Below are 14,151 nucleotides of genomic sequence, written 5' to 3' on the forward strand. Positions count from 1 at the left end.
GTTTCATTGTTAGAGAGGTTCCATTGCTAGAGTCAAGTTTTTGTACATTAAAATACTTCTTGGAACTTGCCTACTTTCTCCTAGTGGTTTTCTCTGAATAACCTAATTCCTCTTCTGCATAATAATTTTTCAAATATCTGAAAATAACTGTCATTTCTATGCAACTTGTGATCACTAAAGGAAACAAAAAAAAATTCACTCCCAAATACACTTTTTGACATATTTCAAGATGGCTGTTCAGATGACCTGAAGATGGGAATAGCCCTGCAAAGCTGCTTTTTGTGGAGGAGATTTGCCTCTGTAGAGAAAATCTGCATTGGTGAAATAAACAGCCAGGCTTTCTCTGCCCCATTCTGTCTAGATCTAGGAAGGATAGGCTCCTGGGAGAGAGACTGAAAGTCTGACACCTTATGGGGGCTGACAGAAACATTTTTTCTGAGAGCTGTGTTGTCCAAAAGATCATCAGGATGGCTAAATAGTAGGAAGGAGAGCATTAGTAGTGATATTGGTTTGGAAACCCAAAAGAGACAGTCTCAAATATGTGCCTAAGCTGGTGTCTCTTCAAAGAGAAGAAGGACGGTTGGGTATTACATGACAAAGGGTCCATATGGTTTGTGTTTTTTTTTTTTCCTATCTCTTATAATATCCAATTCACTTTTCTGTCCTTTTTTTTTTCTTTTCTTTCTTTCTTTCTTTTTTTTTTAAGACAGGGTTTCACTTTGTTGCCCAGGCTGGAGTGAAGTGGCATGATCATGGCTCACTGCAGCCTTGACCTCCCAGGCTCAAGCAATCTTCCCACCTCAGTCTCCCTGGTAGCTGGAACTACAGACACATGTAACAATGCCCAGACAATTTCTGTATTTTTTGTAGAGACAGGGTTTTGCCATGTTTCCCAGGCTGGTCTTGAGTTCCTGGGCTGTAGCAATCTGCCTATCTTAGCCTCCCAAAGTGCTGGGATTACAGGAGTGAGCCACTGTGTTTGGCCTCATTTTTCAATAAATTCAAAATCTCTGTTGAAATTTTCTACAGAAAATTTTCACCTATTGTGTATATCTTTTCACCTATTGTGTATATCTTTTCCGCTATTCTCTTCAAAACATTAATTATAGCTATTTAAACATCCTTGCATCCTAATCTAATATCTATAGGTCTGTTTCTAAAGTCTTTTTCCTCTTGTTAATCAGTCATATTTTTGTCTGCCTGGTATTTTTTAAATTTAGTGCTGTGCATTATATATAAAAGAACCAGAGACGCTTAAAGTTATACTTTCTTCCACCAGATAGTGTTTTCCCTTCTTTCTGTTAGGCAGATATAAGAGACTGATCACCTCATGGCAGTCAGGGATCCAGCTTCATTGGCCTGGATTTCAATTTATATAAGGTGGCCTCCTGGGCCTTTGATTAAGACACTGTCAGGCATCCATCTCCTCCAATCTGAAAGACAATAGGGAGAGCTAGCCCTTCTTTTCAGTTTCTCGGCCCAGCTCCTCAGCCTCCCATACTATATAGCTTCAAAATTTGGCAAATCAACTAAGGGAGAAACCACCAGGGCAGGTCTCTTTCACGATATGCAGGACTGTGAAAGATTTCACTCTACTTTTAGAAGACATCTGTCTAGAACACCAGACTCTCATGCACTCCTATAAACTAGTAAATATCCTGTGAGAAAATCAGCCATGTGTTAGGGACCACCTCAGGTTTCTTAGTCCATTTGTGCTGCTATAACAGAAGACCTGAGACTGGGTAATTTATAAAGAATAGAAATTCATTTTCTCACAGTTCTGGAGCCTGGGAAATTAAAAATCAGGGTGCTGGGGTCTTTTGAGGGCCTACTTGCTGCATCCTCACATGGCAGAAGACAGAAGGGCCATAAAGTTTTTTCACATGGCAGAAGAGCAGAAGAGAATGAACTTATTCCCACAAGCCCTTTTTATAATGTCAGCTCTCCATTCTTGAATGTAGAGCCCTCACGACCTAAACACTTCCCATTAGGCCCCACCTCCCTATACTGTTGCATTGGAGATTACGTTTCCAACATACAAATTTTGGGTGATGCATTCAGACTATAGCAGCTTCCAAATTTTCCCTCTACACTAACACAGTCAAGAAAATTTTTATTGTTCTTTCCTCCTCAGCCTAGACTAAGCTCAATATTCAGCTCATGTCTAGAATCAGCAAATCTCCCCCCAACTCTCCCCTCAAGGTAAAAAATGGTTGATGATGTCAGGTCATCTGAAAAAGGTTCTGCCTCTCTGGAATTTTGGGTGATGATATCCCATTACTTCCTTTTTAAAGACTCTTTGATGCCTTTAAAAATAAGGACTTTGTAATTCCTCTGGCCTTCATTATTATTATTATTATACTTTAAGTTTTGGGACATATGTGCAGAACATGCAAGTTTGTTACATAGGGATACACATGCCATGGTGGTTTGCTGCACCCATCAACCCGTCATCTACATTAGGTATTTTTCCTAATGCCATCCCTCCCCTAGCCCCCTACTCACTGACAGGCCCCAGTGTGTGATGTTCTCCTCCCTGTGTCCATGTGTTCTCATTGTTCAACTCCCACTTATCAGTGAGAACACGAGTTGTTTGGTTTTCTGTTCCTGTGTTAGTTTGCTGAGAATGATGGTTTCCAACTTAATCCATGTCCCTGCAAAGGACATGAACTCATCCTTTTTTATGTCTGCATAGTACTCCATGGTACTATATGCCACATTTTCTTTATCCAGTCTGTCATTGATGGGCATTTGGGTTGGTTCCAAGTTTTTGCTATTGTGAACAGTGCTGCAATAAACATACTTGTGCATGTGTCTTCGTAGTAGAATGATTTGTAATCCTTTGGGTATATGCCCAGTAATGGGATTGCTGGGGTCAAATGGTATTTCTAGTTCTAGATGCTTGATGAATTGCCACACCGTCTTCCACAATGGTTGAACTAATTTACACGTCCACCAACAGTGTAAAAGCGTTCCTACTTCTCCACATCCTCTCCAGCATCTGTTGTTTCCTAATTTTTTAATGATAGCCATTCTAACTGGTGTGAGATGGCATCTCATTGTGGTTTAGACTTGCATTTTTCCAATGACAAATGATGATGAGCTTTTTTTCTTATGTTTCTTGGACACATAAATGTCTTCTTTTGAATACCTAACAGACGTCTACAGAACTCTCCACCCCAAATCAACAGAATATACATTCTTCTGAGCACCACATTCCACTTATTCTAAAATTGACCACATAATTGGAAGTAAAACACTCCTCAGCAAATGCAAAACAACAGAAATGTCTCTTCATATCCTTCACCCACTTTTTGTTGGAGTTGTTTATTTTTTTCTGGTAAATTTGTTTAAGTTCTTTATAGATTCTGGATATTAGCCCTTTGTCAGATGGATAGATTGCAAAACTTTTCTCCCATTCTGTAGGTTGCCTGTTCACTCTGACGACAGTTTCTTTTGCTGTGCAGAAGCTCTTTAGTTTAATTAGATCCCATTTGTCAATTTTGGCTTTTGTTGCCATTGCTTTGGTGTTTTAGTCATGAAGTCTTTGCTCATGCCTATGTCCTGAATGGTATTGCCTAGGTTTTCTTCTAGGGTTTTTATGGTCCTAGGTCTTATGTTTAAGTCTTTGATCCATCTTGAATTGATTTTTGTATAATGTGTAAGGAAGGGGTCCAGTTTCAGTTTTCTGCATATGGCTAGCCAGTTTTCCCAACATCATTTATTAAATAGGGAATCCTTTCCCCATTGCTTGTGTGTGTCAGGTTTGTCAAAGACCAGATGGTTGTAGATGTGTGGTGTTATTTCTGAGGTTTCTGTTGTGTTCCATTGGTCTATATATCTGTTTTGGTACCAGTACCACATTGTTCTGGTTACTGTAGCGTTGTAGTATAGTTTGAAGTCAGGTAGTGTGATGCCTCCAGCTTTGTTCTTTTTGCTTAGGATTGTCTTGGCTATCCAGGCTCTTTTTTGGTTCCATAGGAAATTTAAAGTAGTTTTTTTAATTCTGTGAAGAAAGTCAATGGTAGCTTGATGGGGATAGCATTGAATCTATAAATTACTTCAGGGAGTAAGCCGTTTTCACCATATTGATTCTTCCTATCCATGAGCATGCAATGTTTTTCCATTTGTTTGTGTCCTCTCTTATTTCCTTGAGCAGTGGTTTGTAGTTCTCTTTGAAGAGATCCTTCACATACCTTGTAAGTTGTATTCCTAGGTATTTTATTCTCTTTGTAGCAATTCTGAATGAGAGTTCAGTCATGATTTGGCTCTCTATTTGTCTATTATTGGTGTATAGGAATGCTTGTGATTTTTGCACATTGATTTTGTATCCTGAGACTTTGCTGAAGTTGATTATCAGCTTAAAGAGATTTTGGGCTGAGACGATGGGGTTTTCTAAATATACAATCATGTCATCTGCAAACAGAGACAATTTGACTTCCTCTCTTCCTATTTCAGTACCCTTTATTTCTTTCTCTTGCCTAATTGCTCTGGCCTGAACTTCCGATACTATGTTGACTAGGAGTGGAGAGAGGGGGTATCCTTGCCTTGTGCCAGTTTTCAAAGGGAATGCTTCCAGCTTTTGCCCATTCAGTATGATATTGGCTCTGGGTTTGTCACAAAGAGCTCTTATTATTTTGAGATATGTTCCATCAATACCTAGTTTCAATGAGACAGAAAATTAATAAGGATATTCAGGACTTGAACTTAGCCCTGGACCTAATAGATGTCTACAGAACTCTCCACCCCAAATCAACAGAATATACATTCTTCTGAGCACCACATTCCACTTGTTCTAAAATTGACTACATAATTGAAAGTAAAACACTCCTCAGCAAATGCAAAAGAACTGAAATCATAACAGTTTTTCAGACAACAGTTCAATCAAATTAGAACTCAGGATTAAGAAACTCACTCAAAACCACACAACTACATGGAAACTGAACAACCTGCTCCTGAATGGCTACAGGGTAAATAACAAAATTAAGACAGAAATAAAGATGTTCTTTGAAACCAATGAGAGCAAAGACACAACATACCAGAATCTCTGGGACACAACTAAAGCAGAGTTTAGAGGGAAATTCATAGCACTAAATGCCTACAGGAGAAAGCGGGAAAGATCTAAAATTGACACCCTAACAACACAATTAAAAGAACTAGAGAAGCAAGAGCAAACAAATTCAAAAGCTAGCAGATGACAGGAAATAACTAAGATCAGGGCAGAACTGAAGGAGATAGAGACACAAAAACCCTTCAAAAAATCCGTGAGTCCAGGAGCTTGTTTTTTGAAAAGATTAACAAAATAGATAGACAAATAGCCAGGCTAATAAAAAAGAAAAGAGAGAAGAGTCAAATAGACACAATAAAAAATGATAAAGGGGATATCACCATGGGACCCACAGAAATACAAACTACCATCAGAGAATACTATAAACATCTCTACACAAATAAACTAGAAAATCTAGAAGAAATGGATAAATTCCTGGACATATGCACCCTCCCAAGACTAAACCTGGAAGAAGTCAAATCCCTGAATAGGCCAAAAACAAGTTCTGAAATTGAGGCAATAATTAATAGCCTACCAACCAAAAAAAGTCCAGGACCAGATGGATTCACAGCTGAATTCTACCAGAGGTACAAAGAGGAGCTGGTACCATTCCTTCTGAAACTATTCCAAACAATAAAAAGAGAGGGACTCCTCCCCAACTCATTTTATGCAGCCAGCATCATCCTGATACCAAAACCTGGCAGAGACACAACAAAAAAAGAAAATTTCAGGCCAATATCCCTGATGAACATCAATGTGAATATCCTCAATAGAATACTGGCAAATTGAATCCAGCAACACATCAAAAACTTATCCACCACTATCAAGTCAGCTTCATCCCTGGGATGCAAGGTTCATTCAACATATGGAAATCAATAAACACAACCCATCACATAAACAGAACTGATAACAAAAACCACATGATTATCTCAATAGATGCAGAAAAGGCCTTTGATAAATTTCAACTCCCTTCAAGCTAAAAACTCTCTATTAACAAGGACACAATTTTATTTACAATATCATTTAAAAAATACCTGGGAGTAAATTTAAATGAGGAAGTGAAGAATGTGTATACTGAAAACTATAAAACATTGATGAAAAAATTGAAGATGACACAAATAAAATTGAAAGCTATCCCATGTTCATGGATTGGAAGAATTAATATTGTTTAAATGTCCATACTACCCAAATCTACAGATTCAATGCTCTCCCTATCAAAATTCCAATGTCATTCTTCACAGAAATAGAAAAACAATCCTAAATTCATATGGAAACACAAAAGACCCTGAATAGCCAAAGAGATCTTAATCAACAACAACAAAACTGAAAGCATTACACTACAGGATTTCAAAATGTATTTCAAAGTTATAGCAGTGAAAACAACTTGATAGTGGGATAAAAACAGACTCATCAACCAATGGAATAGGAGAGAGAGCCCAGAAATAAACTGGGCTCACACATCTATGGTCAATTGATTTTTGACAAATGTGCCAGTAATGCACAATGAGAAAAGGATAGTCTCTTCAAGAAGTGGTGTTGGGAAACTGAATATCTACTTACGGAAGAATGAAAATGAATCCTATCTCACCCCTTATGTAAGAATCAACTCAAAATGGATTAAGACTTAAATGTAAAACCTGAAACTCTAAAACTAATAGAAGAAAACATAGAGAAAATGCTCCTTAATATTGGCCTGGGCAGTGATATCTTAGAAATGATACCAAAAGAATAGGCAACAAAAGCAAAAGTGGATAAATGGGATTGCATCAAACTAAAAAGCTTCTGCACAGCAAAGGAAACAATTAACAGAGTGAAGAGACAAACTACAGATAGGGAGAATATATTGGTAACATACATTGGATAAGGGGTTAAAAATCCAAAATATATATAAGGAACTCAAACTACTCAATAAGAAGAAACAAATAAGCCTATTAAAAATGAGCAAATGACTTGAGTAGACATTTCTTTAAAAAAGACATACAAATGGTCAACAGATACATGAAAAACCACACAACATCTCTCATCATAAGAGAAATGCAAGTTAAAAACACAGTGAGCAATCACCTCATTCATACCTGTTAGATTGGCTATTACCAAAGAGACGAAAGATAAGTGTTGGCAAGGATGTAGAAAAAGGGAATACTTATACACTGTTGGTGGTATTGTAAATTTTTTCTCCAGCCATTTTAGAAGACAGTACAAAGTTTCCTCAAAAAAACTAAATAGAAAATTAACACATGATTCAGCAATCTCACTACTGGGCACATACTCAAAGGAACTGAAATCAGTATATCAAAGAGATGTCTGCATTCCCATATCCATTGCAGCATTGATCACAATAGCCAAGATATGGAAACAACTTACGTGTCCATCAGTGCACAAATAGATTTTTAAAATGTGCTACATATACACAATAGAATACTATTCCACCCCCCAAAAAACAAACAAAACAAAACAAAAAGAACAGAAAATTCTGTCATGAACCTAGAGGACATTATGTTAAGTGATATAAGCCAGGTGCAGAGGGATAAATGCCATATGATCTCACTTATATGTGGAATCTAAAAAAGGTGAACTCATAGAAGTAGAGAGTAGAATAGTGGTTATCAGAGACTGGGGATTGTGGGAGTTGATGGGGAAAAGGAAGATGTTGGTCAATGGGAACAAAGTTTTAGTTAGCAGTAATAAATTCTGGTGCTCTATTGCACAGCACAGTGACTATAATAATAATATATTGTCCCTGGCTAACACGGTGAAACCCTGTCTCTACTAAAAATACAAAAAACTAGCTGGGCGTGGTGGTGGGAGCCTGTAGTTCCAGCTACTCAGGAGGCTGAGGCAGGAGAATGGCGTGAACCCAGAAGGCGGAGCTTGCAGTGAGTCGAGATTGTGTCACTGTACTCCAGCCTGGGTGACAGAGCAAGAATCCATTTCAAAAAAATAAAAAATAAAAAAATAATAATATATTGTTTATCTCAAAATAGCTAAAACAGGATTTCAAATGTTCTCACCACAAAGAAATGATAAATATTTGAGGTGATGGATATGCTAATTAGCTTAAATTCATAGCTCCATATTGTATATATGTATTAAAACACCACATTGTACTTTATAATATATGTAATTATTATTTGTCAATTTAAAATAAAATGAAACTTTAAAAAAAATAGATAAAAGAGACCCCAGAAAGCTAGCTCTTCTCCTCTACCATGTGAGGACACAGAGAGAAGGTGTTTTCTATGAGAAAATAGGCTCGCACTAGGCACTGAATCTGCCAACCCCTATCTTGGACTTCCCAACCTCTAGAACTGTGAGAAGTAAATGTTTGTTGTTTACAAGCCACTCGGTTTATAGTATTTTGTTAGAGCAGCCCAAACAGACTAAAATACAGAATATCTTCCGTTTAGCAGAATTTACTTGGAGCTTACCAAGTACCCCAGCACTTACAGAGAAATTAGTTTCTCAATTTAAAATATTGAGTCTATAAAGAAGAGCCATTTAAGGCACCAATACATTTGTCCAGCAAAGTTATCTCTCCCCAAGCCCTGGCTATAGGCTGCACCACTGCCTCTGCAACTGTGACCTTGGCTCCAGCCACCATGCTTCCTCACACACCAGGCACCAGCTACTTAGTCTGCAGGAGGGTGAAGGGCTCTGCGAGGCAAGTGGAAAATCTAGCTCACCACAGAATGGTGGCTGCCATTAAATAACCACAAAATGCAAATTTGAAGAAGCTTACAGGTAATTTTATAAGATAATTAAAGTAATAAGATCAAAGTTAGTTAAAAAGTACATTTTTAGAAAAATAATCCAGTGACTTTGTATGAGAGACAGATATGGCTAAAAAACTGCAACTGTGTGCCTATGTACCAGGAATAATTATTCTATTTATGTTGCTGTTGATGTGCAGATGACCAATAATATAAATATAGTTTAATATATAAGTAGTAATAAATAAAATTTTGATTTTACCTCAATAAACATAAATATATTTTGTTTATTTTTAGAAATAATTTTATTTATGAAAATGTCTTTAATAAAACTATTTTACCAGTTTACCAATTTAATAAAAATATATTTTTCACCTAATATATTAATATTTCAAAAAATCAAATAACAATTAGTTTAGTGCTTCTTTATCCCAAACATCTCCTTGTTTGGATAATAAATTGTATGTTTACTCTAGGCCAGGCACAGTGGCTCACTCCTGTAATCCCAGCACTTTGGGAGGCCAAGGCAGGTGGATACTTGAGGTCAGGAGTTTGAGACCAGCCTGGCCAACATGGTGAAACCCCGTCTCTACTAAAAATACAAAAATTAGCTAGGTGTGGTGGCGGGTGCCTGTAGTCCCAGCTACTGAGGAGGCTGAGGCAGGAGAATCACATGAACATGGGAGGTGGAGGTTGCAGTGAGCCAAGATCACACCATTGCACTCCATCCTGGGTGACTGAGCATGACTCTGTCTCAAAAAAAAGAAAAAAAAATTATATTTACTCTAGAAAGAGGAGAATAAAGAACTGACCAATAGAGTTCTATAGAGATCACTGATAAACTTGACAAAAGGAGCCTTAGTGGACTCAGGAGCTGTATTGGAGAAGACTAAAAATAAAATAAAGTGAAGTAAGGAAGTGGAGAGATGACAATATATTTATTTTTAAATATGTTTTGCTTTTAATAAGAGCAAAGAAAATGAGACAGTGTATAGTGGAAGAAGAGAGGTCAGGAGATATTATTTTTGCAACTAGGTTATAAAGTATATAGCTATGTGTGTTTGTGTTGTTGCCCAGTAATGAGGCAGCAATTGATGATGCAGGATGGAGGTAAAGGGATAGAGTCCAACTAACCAGAAGATTGACTTTTCATTCAAAGCCACATTTGCAACCTTCTGGTAGACACGTTAGTTTTTCTCTTCCTTATTCTGCTTAATTCCCATATTATTAGATCTTTATTTGTCTTTTTTGTAAGCATAAATAGTAACATAAATAGAATAACAAAAATAGAATAATTCTGGTACATAGTTGTATTAGTTTTTCAGCTATATCTCTCTATACAAGATTACTGGAATTATTAAGAATGTCTTTTTAAACTAACATGAGTCTTATTAATTTGGTTATCTTCTTTTCAAATCAGTTTTGAAAAAATAGGAATGCAAAAGAGGAAGCGAGAGGAGGAAGAAGGAAGGGAAAAATGTTTTTATTTAAAAGCAGAACCTTTCTCTATGCTTTGAAGATACAGATTAGATGCTAATAATTGTCTCTGAGCAAATAACCTAAGAAATGTGTGTGCGCATATGTGTTTGTGTGTGTTTGTGTGTGTGTGTGTGTGTGTGTGTGTGTGTGTAGGGGACTTGCTGTTCTTTTCATTGTTTACCCTAAGTAATTGGAGAAAATGCTAGTAAGCCTTAGCTGACATTTCATGGTCTTTCTGACCAACAGTTAAATCCAAGCTTCTTTGTTTTACATTACCCCAAAATAGATTTCCTTATGCTGATACAGAGAAAGTAATTAGGTCCTTCAATTCAGCTTGCATGTTGAGAATACCAAAATTGTCACAAAATTTAGCCCTTCCCGTCCTGATATTTATCATGTTAGGTTATTCACATGCTGCTGCTGATCGTGTTTTTGAGTCAACTAGAAAAGCACAATCCATTAGATAAACAACCTCTAAGATCATGACCCCATACACTAGGTAGTTGAGAAAACTGCATAAGAATGAAAACATTTTGGCTGGGCGCAGTGGCTCATGCCTGTAATCCCAACACTTTAGGAGGCCGAGGTGGGCAGATCACCTGAGATCAGGAGTTCAGGACTAGCCTGACCAAGAGGGCGAAACCCCATCTCTACTAACAATGCAAAAATTAGCCGGACGTGGTGGTGCACATCTGTAATCCCAGCTACTCAGGAAGCTGAGGCAGGAGAATCGCCTGAATCAGGAGGCAGAGGTTCCAGTGAGCCGAGATCATGCCAGTGCACTCCAGCCTGGACAACAGAGTGAGACCGTGTTTATTTTTGGACATTCAAGATTCAACCACACAATGAGAAATTCCCACAATAACATATATGTCAAAGGTCCATCCAGTCTTGGCTTTAACTGTTGATTCTGGGATGACTACAATTGTTAGGGGGAAATCTGTATGTTGAAATGCTCTACTTTCCTGGAGCAACATTTATGGTTTACTAGTTCTGTCCATGGAGACCCCTTGACACCAAACACCAGCATTTCAAATACCTGGCTGTAATTATCACACTGATCCACATGATGCCTTAATCACAGCCCCCTCACTAGGTTTTCTTTTTTCCGGGCCAATGAATCCCAATTCTTTCACTGTTTGTCATATGGAAGTGTTGAACATAGCCCTGGAAACAAACCTAGTACTCAATAAATCATAATTTTGTCTGTCTTATTGTTCCGTGACCAGTCTTTTACAATCTGTTGCCCTCTGGTGGATAGTTTTCCAGATCATTAATGTCCAAATGGTGTATTATAATTAATCTATTAGTGATAATACTATTAAGAACGAACATTTACTAAAAGCTTATAATGTGCCAAGCACTTTGCTAAGTGTTTTCAGACATTCTCATTTAATACTCAAAACAAACTTAACACGCTAATATGGCAATTCTTATTTTATGGATGAGGAAAACAAGACTTAGAACAGTTAAGAAACCTGATCAGGGTGGCACCGTTGAGGGGTGGGGGGCAGTGATCCTTCCCCTTTTCTCCCAAGCCTTCATTTACTTGCATCAGAGTGCCATCTTATAACTTTACATTGGTTCTCATCTAAACTGTGGTTTCCTCCCTTCCCTTTCCTCATGACAGGTTTTTTTTTTTGTTTTTTCAGTTTTGTTTTTTGTTTTTTTTTAATGTTCCAATAAAACTTTACATTTATATGCTGGGCGCGGTGGCTCACGCCTGTGATCCCAGCGCTTTGGGATGCCGAGGTGGGTGGATCACCTGAGGTCAGGAGTTCCAGACCAGCCTGGCCAACATGGTGAAACTCTGTCTCTACTAAAAATACAAAAATTAGCTGGGTGTGGTGGTGCATGCCTGTAATTCCAGCTACTCGGGTGGCTGAAACAGGAGAATCGCTTGAACTCAGGAGGCGGAGGTTGCAGTGAGTCGAGATCACGCCACTGCACTCCAGCCTGAGCTACAGAGTGAGACTCGGTCTCAAAAACAAACAAACAAACAAACACACAAACAAAACTTTACATTCATAAACAGGCAACAGAAAGGCTGTATTTTGATGATTCCTGTATTAGTTAGTTTAAATTTGTTTTCCCATTCAATTATCCTAAATAAACTTTAGATAAGAAATCAGGCCGGGCGCGGTGGCTCAGGCCTGTAATCCCAGCACTTTGGGAGGCCGAGGCAGGTGGATCACCTGAGGTCAGGAGTTCAAGACCATCCTGGCCAACATGGTGAAACCCTTTCTCTACTAAAAATACACAAATTAGCTGGGCATGGTGGTGTGCACCTGTAATCCCAGCTACTCGAGTGGCTGAGGCAGGAGAATCACTTGAACCTGGGAGGCAGAGGTTGCAGCAAGCCGAGACTGTGCCATTGCACTGGGCAACAAGAGCGAAAACTCTGTCAAAAAAAAAAAAAAAAAGAATTCACAGGTTATTCAACTTGACCACCTGATATTGAGACAAGTATTCAACTTGACCACCTGACATTAATACAAGTATTCCACTCAATAAGTAGGAAAACTGAATTCGAAACTCAAGTTTTGTGACTCCAACACTTGAGAGTGTGTAATCTTCTTTTTTAAAGATTTAATTAATTTTTTAAATTGACAAATAATAATTGTACATATTCATGAGTTACATAGTGGTGTCTTGATATATATAATTTATAGTGATCAAATCAGAGTAGTTAGCTTATTCATCCTGATGGTTTTATTGTAAAGCTCAAAGCTTTGGTCACAGAGGCAAATGTTTTTGGAGTCTTTTTATGCTATTTGGTTTTTTGTATTGCTTGCTCAGAGCCTAAACTTTGCTTGACACTACAAAAATTGCATGTACTCTTTCATTTCCCTTTTAATTACTTGCAGAATTAAAAATGTTTTCATATTTCTCTTATTCAAACCCTTCATTGTTTTGCTTTCATGACATCAACTCTCCTGTTTTCCTCCTATTGCTTTAACAATTCTTTCTTTCTTCTCTTTTCTGTCAGTTATAGTTGTTTTCCAGAGTTTTATTCTTATGTTTTGTTTTTTAATTTACCCTTTCTCTAGTATAGAGAATTTTTCAACATGGAATTAAAGATAATTATGAATCAGGTACAACTGAAGACTATGAAAAGACTTGGAAATGAAAGCATATTACCAAAGTTTAAAACTCAAGCAAATAGCTGAAAACTGTAAACATAGCTGAGAACCCATGTTTGGAAGACATTCTATAGGGTGTCTATAAGGAACTCTATCAGTATGTAATGCAAGAAGACAAAGAGAAAATCAGGAGATATTAATTTAGCAATATAGAGGATAGCTTTAAATATTTAGGAGGTCTTTTAGGAAGAGCAAGTAGAAAGGCCAAAAAGGAAGCCATAATCAAAGAAACAGAAGAAAAATTTCCTTTCATAAAGAAAGATTTGAACCATCAGACTGAAAATACAACTGATTCCAGCCAGAAATATGCCATGCAAACACACCAGGACACATCCTTGTAAAATCTTGAATTTCTGTGATAAAGGGAAAATCTTAAGTGTTTCCAGATGGAAAAGTTAAAGAACAAGAATAAAACTAGTATATGTTTTCTCGTTGCAAACCTAAATGCTGGAACCAATTTAGAACTTTCATTTGGTTCCTTTCTGGGTTTTTATTTCTGTCCAGAAATACCAATCTCTTCAATCTCAGACTTCAAACATTTATGAAAAATGAAATTTAAAAAGAAAAACTAAAAATGTAAACTTTATTTCTCAATAGAAGCTCCATCAAGTTCAAAACACTTTTGAAAGTGATGATACCAACCATTTAGAACATCCCTGAAGGACTGAGTGTCCTGGATACTTAACTATGTTAATGTAGTATTTTTACATTATTAACTGAACAAAAATGGGTGTCCTTTAAAGATTTTTTAAAGATTAGGTAACTAAAAGAA

Source organism: Gorilla gorilla, chromosome 1 (genome assembly GCF_029281585.2).
Source record: "Gorilla gorilla gorilla isolate KB3781 chromosome 1, NHGRI_mGorGor1-v2.1_pri, whole genome shotgun sequence".
NCBI classification, from domain to species: Eukaryota; Metazoa; Chordata; class Mammalia; order Primates; family Hominidae; genus Gorilla; species Gorilla gorilla.